The following is a 7,627-nucleotide window of genomic DNA, read 5'->3' as shown; positions in this document are numbered from 1 at the left end:
CTGTACATGGCAGAAAACTATTATTGTTCAGTGCTGAATTCGTACCTTTCGTATAAAAAGCCAAAAACGTTTTAGACAATAGCCCTACTTCATTTTTTAAAGATGATCACCCCTAACTGACCCTAGGAAAAAGGCTTCTTCTAAATTAAGACTATATATAAAGAAATGGGCACGGTGCTTTAAACTTTGTATAACTTCAAGATATATACCAGATTCGCCCCTCAAAAAAATATGCTGAGCATGTATGACATGTTAAACTTGCTCTTTTTAAAGTTTCAGTGAGACCGATTGGAACAAAACAAAACAAACGTTGACTATTGATTTGGAACATTGTTGCATCCTTCACATAAATAAACAATGTATAATAAAATGTCGAATAAATTACTTTATGCTGGTTGTGCACTTGGGCTGTGCTAACTGTTTCATTGCTACATTTTACTATTTTATAATGTTAAATCTTGGTATCCACATTGTCATTAGTAGTTGCGCTGTTTGGATTCTGAGTAAATAATATAAAATATATTAAAATAAACTAAGTGAAAAACAACACTCATTCGAAATACCGCTGCAGAACATCCATTTCCCACGACAAAAGATTGAAAATAAAACGGCCAAGTTTAGAACAGCAAAACTGGTCACCTATTTGTTATAATGAATTCGTAATGTTGAAGTGTGCTGAATGATATAAGGCTCTCGTCTGTAACTATACACTGCTCTGTGTATTGAAGGAGTGAATAGGCCCTTATAAACGCACCACGTACTTCCGGCCAGTGAAATCAATCCGCCTGCTCTGACGTCACACTATTATAACCCAATCATATTGCCGGATTTACACCATTATTCGCTGATTAGCAGATATGTCTCTATTCGTCTTTGCAGTCGGGTGTAAATTATCTTCAACGTTTTTGTAAAGAAGTAGACTACAGTTTAAGCCTAAGCCTTATTTATGGGTATAGGGACAAAATAAAAATAAAGAATGAAACGGTAGGAGTGAAACTTAAGTATCAATGTCTGAATTCTCCAGGTCACACATTTTTTCCCTTCATCTTACTGATAATTATTATATTCCACTGTGGAAAAAAAATGTAGAGAACAAGAAATTGAATTTCATTGGTCACGCCTCAACCGATGGAATTCAACTTTACCCCCCCCCCCCCCCCAACACCGATCAAAACATTTAAATTCAACAATAGAGCTTAGTTAAATGATGACGAAATGTCACAATAGGTCTACGTTAAAGGAACAACGTTGCCTTGGATCGGTCGAGTTGGTCTTTGAAGAAAAGCGTTTGTAACTTTTTGCTATAGACCATGTGAACCTTGTTTACAATAAGTGTGACCTTGTACATTCTTAAAGTATTCTGGCAGGCACAGTACTACACTGGTCCAATGGGAAAGTTGACATTTTGATTCATAATTCCCACGTAAAACCAAGAGTTATGAAAGTAAAAGTTGGACAAGTTTTGAGATGTGCCCCCTTTCATCCTATCAAAAGTTGATAAGAATTAGACAGTGCAATCTCCATAAACTTTAAGATTTTATGTCTTCTTCCATTGAGCTGTGTACAAATCATGCCTGCAGGAAGTCCAGGATCTGTGGCTTTTTTTGTAAACATGTGATGTCACAGGTCACATCTTCTATAACATGCATATTATGGTTGGAAAGAATATTTCCAAGGCAAAGATCCAAGGCAACGTGTCCCTTTAAGTGTGTTTATAAAACAATAAGATAAGATAAGTGCAATCTCTGGGGACTGCACTGTGGCAATACCAACTGAGCTATCTATCCCCAGTCAGAAGCTCTTCTACCTGTAACTGCTGTATAGCCAGGGTTCACACCCAATTTTACGATTCAACCTGGGAAGCGGTGTGGTAGGAGAACCCCCCCCCGGAGATTGTGTCCCTCATATGGCAAACTGTGCACAAAATTGTTCTGGTAGCGTCCTCTTTTGAATCATCTTCCTCTAGTCCATGTTAAATTCCCAAGGGGGATCGAATCTCCGGCGAACAGGATTCCCGTGGACACCGAGGGAACACATTTAAGTGATATATGCAACTTGTGTTTAAAATCAAAAACTTAATTACACTTTTGAAATTTCATGTTTCTATTTCGTTTTAGAAAAATGGAGAGACGGTTCATAGTTTGGTCAACTACCTTGGTTCTTCTCGTGCCATTGTTATTGGAGCTCCCCTACCAAGCACACGCTGCAACCTTCAATTACATGGCACACTGTCGCGACATGGACGCCGGCAAAAACGCCCTCTTTCTCCACACCGTTCGCCAGTTCGGAGCTCGGGTTGCAAACGTCTTCAATCGGCACTTCGATAAAGATATAGCGCCCCCTCACGGAATCAACAGGCTAGTCCGTATGTACCAACGACTGCGAGCCGAGCGGAGTGTGTCGAATGACATCAATGATTTTGTGACGGAAGTTGAAGACGTGTTTATGTTGAAGCTGGAAAGATTAGACCGGGAATGCACTAATAGACAAATACTGGGATAAGTGTACAACTTTAGGCACAATAATATAGACTGACATTATCTGTAAAGAAACGCTTTCAAGTTACCGTGGCAACGGAATTATAACAGACGCGGAAAATTCGTTCTGAACATATTATCGAGGACAGAAATTTTAGACTGATTAATGTGATGCACTTGTATTATCTTCTTCAATGTAACATATAACATATAGCAGAGGCGCAGTAGTATTGGTACTTAAAGGCAGTGGACACTATTGGTAATTACTCAAAATAATTGTTAACATAAAACCTTTCTTGGTGACGAGTAATGGGGAGAGGTTGATGGTATAAAACATTGTGAGAAACGGCTCCCTCTGAAGTGCCATACTTTTCGAGAAAGAAGTCATTTTCCACGAATTTAATTTCGAGACCTCAGATTTAGGACTTGAGGTCTCGAAATCAACCATCTAAACGCACACAACTTCGTGTGACAAGGGTGTTTTTTCTGTCATTATTATCTCGCAAGTTCGATGACAGATTGAGCTCAATTTTTCACAGGTTTATGCATATGTTGAGATACAGCAACTGTGAAGGCTAGTCTTTGACAATTACCAATAGTGTCCACTGCCTTTAAATGTAAAACAAATAGTTTTGTCCCGACGTCTTGACCCATTGAAGAGTCTTTCCCGAAGGCTATGGTATATAATGGTATATAACCATAGATAGGTAAGGATAACAAACAATGTTTAATTTTAGTCTGAAAGCTCACTGATTATGAAGTTCATCTCTAAAAACATTTCTAACGCAACTGACCTCACAACAAATTAAGGACATGCTCAAAATAGTGCAATTTTGTTCCCTTCTTCCTGCCTAACTCAACGGAGTAAGCAAAAATCAAAAGTTGAAGTAATATGGTTGATAACAAAACATGAACACTACTGTTTGTGACACTTTTGACGGCTCTAATAATCCTGGATGTATACCTTCAGACCCTGGGTAATGATGCTTCCCAAAGCCCCAAAAGGAAAGGAAAGCGTGAATTGCCCAAACCCGCTCCGTTGCTTTTGTCATCAGGAAAAATTCATGAACTATGAATGTTCAAAATTTCAATTAATACGCTGTATACTACTGTCATGTTTCTAGCTGATGAGCACCTCTGAAAAACAGTGTTTCACTGAAAGGTCACCCCAGGGTACAGACGAAATAAATAAACAAAGAAGAAACCTCTGTTATTACATCTGCTTTCGGTCAATATGAAATAATATCAATATATTTTATGCCGGTATGATATAAACAGGGATATATTACACCTTCTATCTTCAATTTTAACATTTATTTTACATTGTGTCTTGCTATGGTCTTCAGTCAAAAAAATTACTGCTTCTGTGATGTTAATTAAAAGGCTTTTGTCGTAGCCCCATGGGTACAACTTCAAAACTATTGCAAGAACAAAAACCTAAGTACCAATTCTAGTGTTAGGAATGTGTTGGTTGGGCCATATTATTCCTGCGTGGTTGGGCTGGGATATCGGTGTATAGATCGCATCCTCAACCCCAGGCCCTGGGGACTAAAAACAAAAGAAGATTTTGAGGCTCTGTACGATAGAGAAAACATGTTTTACTCAATTACCCCTGTATAAAGAGACTTTACACTTTTAAAGTCCTTAAAGGCAGTGGACACTATTGGTAGTTACTCGAAATAATTATTAGCATAAAACCTTTCTCGGTGACGAGTAATGGGGAGAGGTTGTTGGTATAAAACATTGTGAGAAACGGCTCCCTCTGAAGTGCCATAGTTTTCGAGAAAGAAGTAATTTTCCACGAATTTGATTTCGAGACCTCAGATTTAGAACTTGAGGTCTCGAAATCAACCATCTAAACGCACGCAACTTCGTGTGACTAGGGTGTTTTCTTCTTTCATGATTATCTCGCAACTTTGATGACCGATTGAGCTCAAATTTTCACAGGTTAGTTATTTTATGCATATGTTGAGATACACCAACTGTGACGGCTAGTCTTTTACAATTACCAATAGTGTCCACTTCCTACTCTTTCCCAATGTCTTTCACTACTCGAATATAGTTGCAACGACCAAAAGTCACCGGTCGGTTTTAACTTTTTTATTTAACTATTCATTCTTTTCTTCAAAATTCTTATTGGTCTAGATCTACATTTTTAAGGTTTATGTATAGATAATTAACAGTAAGTTTGCCATGGGTGGGTTTAGAAATAATCATGGAAACGCCCTCTTGGTTCGGCTTGAGAAACCTCAATTTATTTAGCTGTAAAACTTTATTTGCTACACTTCTGGTTCCAAAAGCTGGCCCACTTTTGTGTGTAATTTACAAAAAATGTCATCCTTCAAATGCATTTCTGAAGACAGAATTTTATAATTCAGTGGAGACCTCGAGTCTTTGAAGATAGTATGCAAACAATTAGGTTCAAAACTTGACTTTTTAAAACTTGCATAAATTAAACTAGCTCAATGCAAATTTGACGTAATGCGCACATCTATACGCGCAGCAAAACGGTTGGGACAAAAGGGACTACTTTCTTTTGAACTCTAGCTAAAAGCAAAGAGATTAATAGTTCTGGTTAAAATATCCACACAACTGATGGTGTGTGGCTAACTACGTACAATTGTATTCTACGGGACATTGTCTCAAATTCGCTGACATCAAATATGTGTAACAAAACTGCATTATATTTCAATCAAAGAATTAAAGGAAATTGAAAATTCATTGTTCACCTTTTGTATTATGCTGAGGTTTGAAGTGAACGAAACAATGATGCAAATGCATCGATTTCCGGTGGCACCCCGGGGTATCGTAACATTATTCTTAATCAATAAGGAGACGGAAGCCGAATTATTAATCGTTTAGAATTAATATTTTGCTCAATAATGAAAACACAAAATGATCCTTCGCAAAGTTGATTGTACCCTGTCAGAATCAATCTTCAAACCCTGCATTGTAAAGTTACTTTCCTTTGCAGTCCACGATACCCTATTCAAACCGAGCTTATAGAAGGTTAAAATACAGTCTCTAAATAACTAGTAGTGCGAGGCCCATAATACTATTATTTTATATTAGGATTTTAGTTACTTTTAATCATGGAGCATATAAAAGAAGACAGAAACCCAACAACACTGTAAATATTGAACAAGAAAATATCCCGTCCTATTGTATAGTTCGTTCGCATTAATATAGACACAAATTGATTGCCAACTGAAAATATTTACGGTGGAAAGAATGTTACTTAAATGTTACTTAATGTTTTTGGTCCAAACAAGTAGTCGAAAGACAAGCCGGGTAAAGGACCTTCTGAAGAGCAATGGGTCACTGACTGTGGTTTATGTCACATTTAAAATGTTATAATTTTTCTGACAATGATGACATTACATTTTACAAGAGGTTTTCAGTTAAAAGTTGTACTAATTGTGAACAGAATAACAAAAGCATTTTGGCATACTTTTAACCTGTTAAAAATTAATTTAATGTAATCGGAGAGGTATTACAATAATTTGTTTATGGACATACGTTTCATTGCATTTTTATTTACAATGGTATATGATAATAAGATGTCATTTACATGATTTGTGATTCTGCTTCTCTCAATACCCGGGGCCTTTTCTAAACCTCGGCTTTTTAGTTCCGGCTCAAGGGCTTCCGGCTAATTTTCCGTCATCGATTTGAGCAGTGTACATTTTAAACGTTGTTTTCCCAGCATTAAAAACGAAGCCTGGAGCTGAGGTTGAGTCGAGGTTTGGAATACACCCATGATTAAATAATGTGGCTAAGGGTAGAGAGCGCCCTCTCGGGCTGTATATCTGTAAGCAGCAACGTACATTGAGTGGTCAACAATGCACTTAAGATGGGTTGTTGCTTTGAAACAATGAAACCTTATTATGACGTAAATTTTGTGTGGTTTGTTTGTTTTTTAGCAACATGTGCAGCCAAATCGTTCTAGTATAAATATTTTATAGAAGCTCACGACAAACTGTACGTTTACTAACAGCTGACTAAAATTTCTTGACAAATAGTTGGGGATTATTTGATCAATATGCCACGAATGAGCTGTTTTACAAAATGTGTTTTGACATTAAACTACAAATGCTTGAAAGGTATTACAGTTCTTCGTTGTGACTTATGTTTGATTGCAAGCAATCTATACGTTTAACTACGGATTTATTTTAAACACATGTCATGACACGGCAGAACGTGGGGAAACAAGGGTGGGTTTTCCCGGTATTTTCTCCCGGCTCCGATGACCACCAATTGAACCAAAATGTTCACATTTTCAAAAATTGTTATTTAAAGTTGTGATACACGAAGTGTGGGCCTTGGACAATGTTACCGAAAGTGTCCAATGGCTTTAAAGGCAACGAACCCCCTTGGGAGCCGTACTCTTACTAAATGTAGTATATCAGCTTGCTCGAGTTTACACGTATACGTCAGGGCTTGCGACCATTGCCCTTTTATTCTGAATGGGAAATTAGAGTCAGCTTGCATTTAATGTGTTTTTCTTCAAAGATTTGCGAAGTTGTTCACTATTTAAAATTTCTAACTTCATCCTTTTTAGTGAAATTGGGGGTTGAACAAAGAATTGACTAGAGGGGATCCGAACCAACGACCTCCGGATTAACGTGCCATATTCAACGGGTGAAATACATTACAACATCGCAGAACAAGTAAGGCTATATTCAAAAAAACTCTTGCCACTTTGCTCTTCGATGTGCCCGGAAACCCAGATTCTCACAAACGCTCGTACGGTCTCCTGGTTAACTCACACAGTCTAAACGTAATTGTTTAGGTGCTATTGTTCTCAGCACTCTGTTCATGAAAGCGAAACACTTATTGATCGGCAGCTAAGTGATGAGATTGTGTCCGATGCAAGCATGTGATTTGGTACACAGTAAGAGTATGCCATGACACAGAAAGTTGGCTATGCAGAAAAAATTATATGCAGGCAGTGACAGCCTTTTTGACGTTGTTCTCACACGGTAGCCTACCAATTTTTTGTTTGCTTTTCCTTTTCAAAAGATACTCTGTGACGACCTAATATGTGAACATCTTCCTCACGACAAACTCAGGACTGTGTGCTGTATTTTTCAAGCTGCAATAATACAAAATCGACTTCATACTCATTGCATATCTCTCTCCCATATTGT

Source organism: Asterias rubens, chromosome 3 (assembly GCF_902459465.1).
Source record: "Asterias rubens chromosome 3, eAstRub1.3, whole genome shotgun sequence".
NCBI classification, from domain to species: Eukaryota; Metazoa; Echinodermata; class Asteroidea; order Forcipulatida; family Asteriidae; genus Asterias; species Asterias rubens.
Note: the sequence above shows the minus strand (reverse complement) of the source record.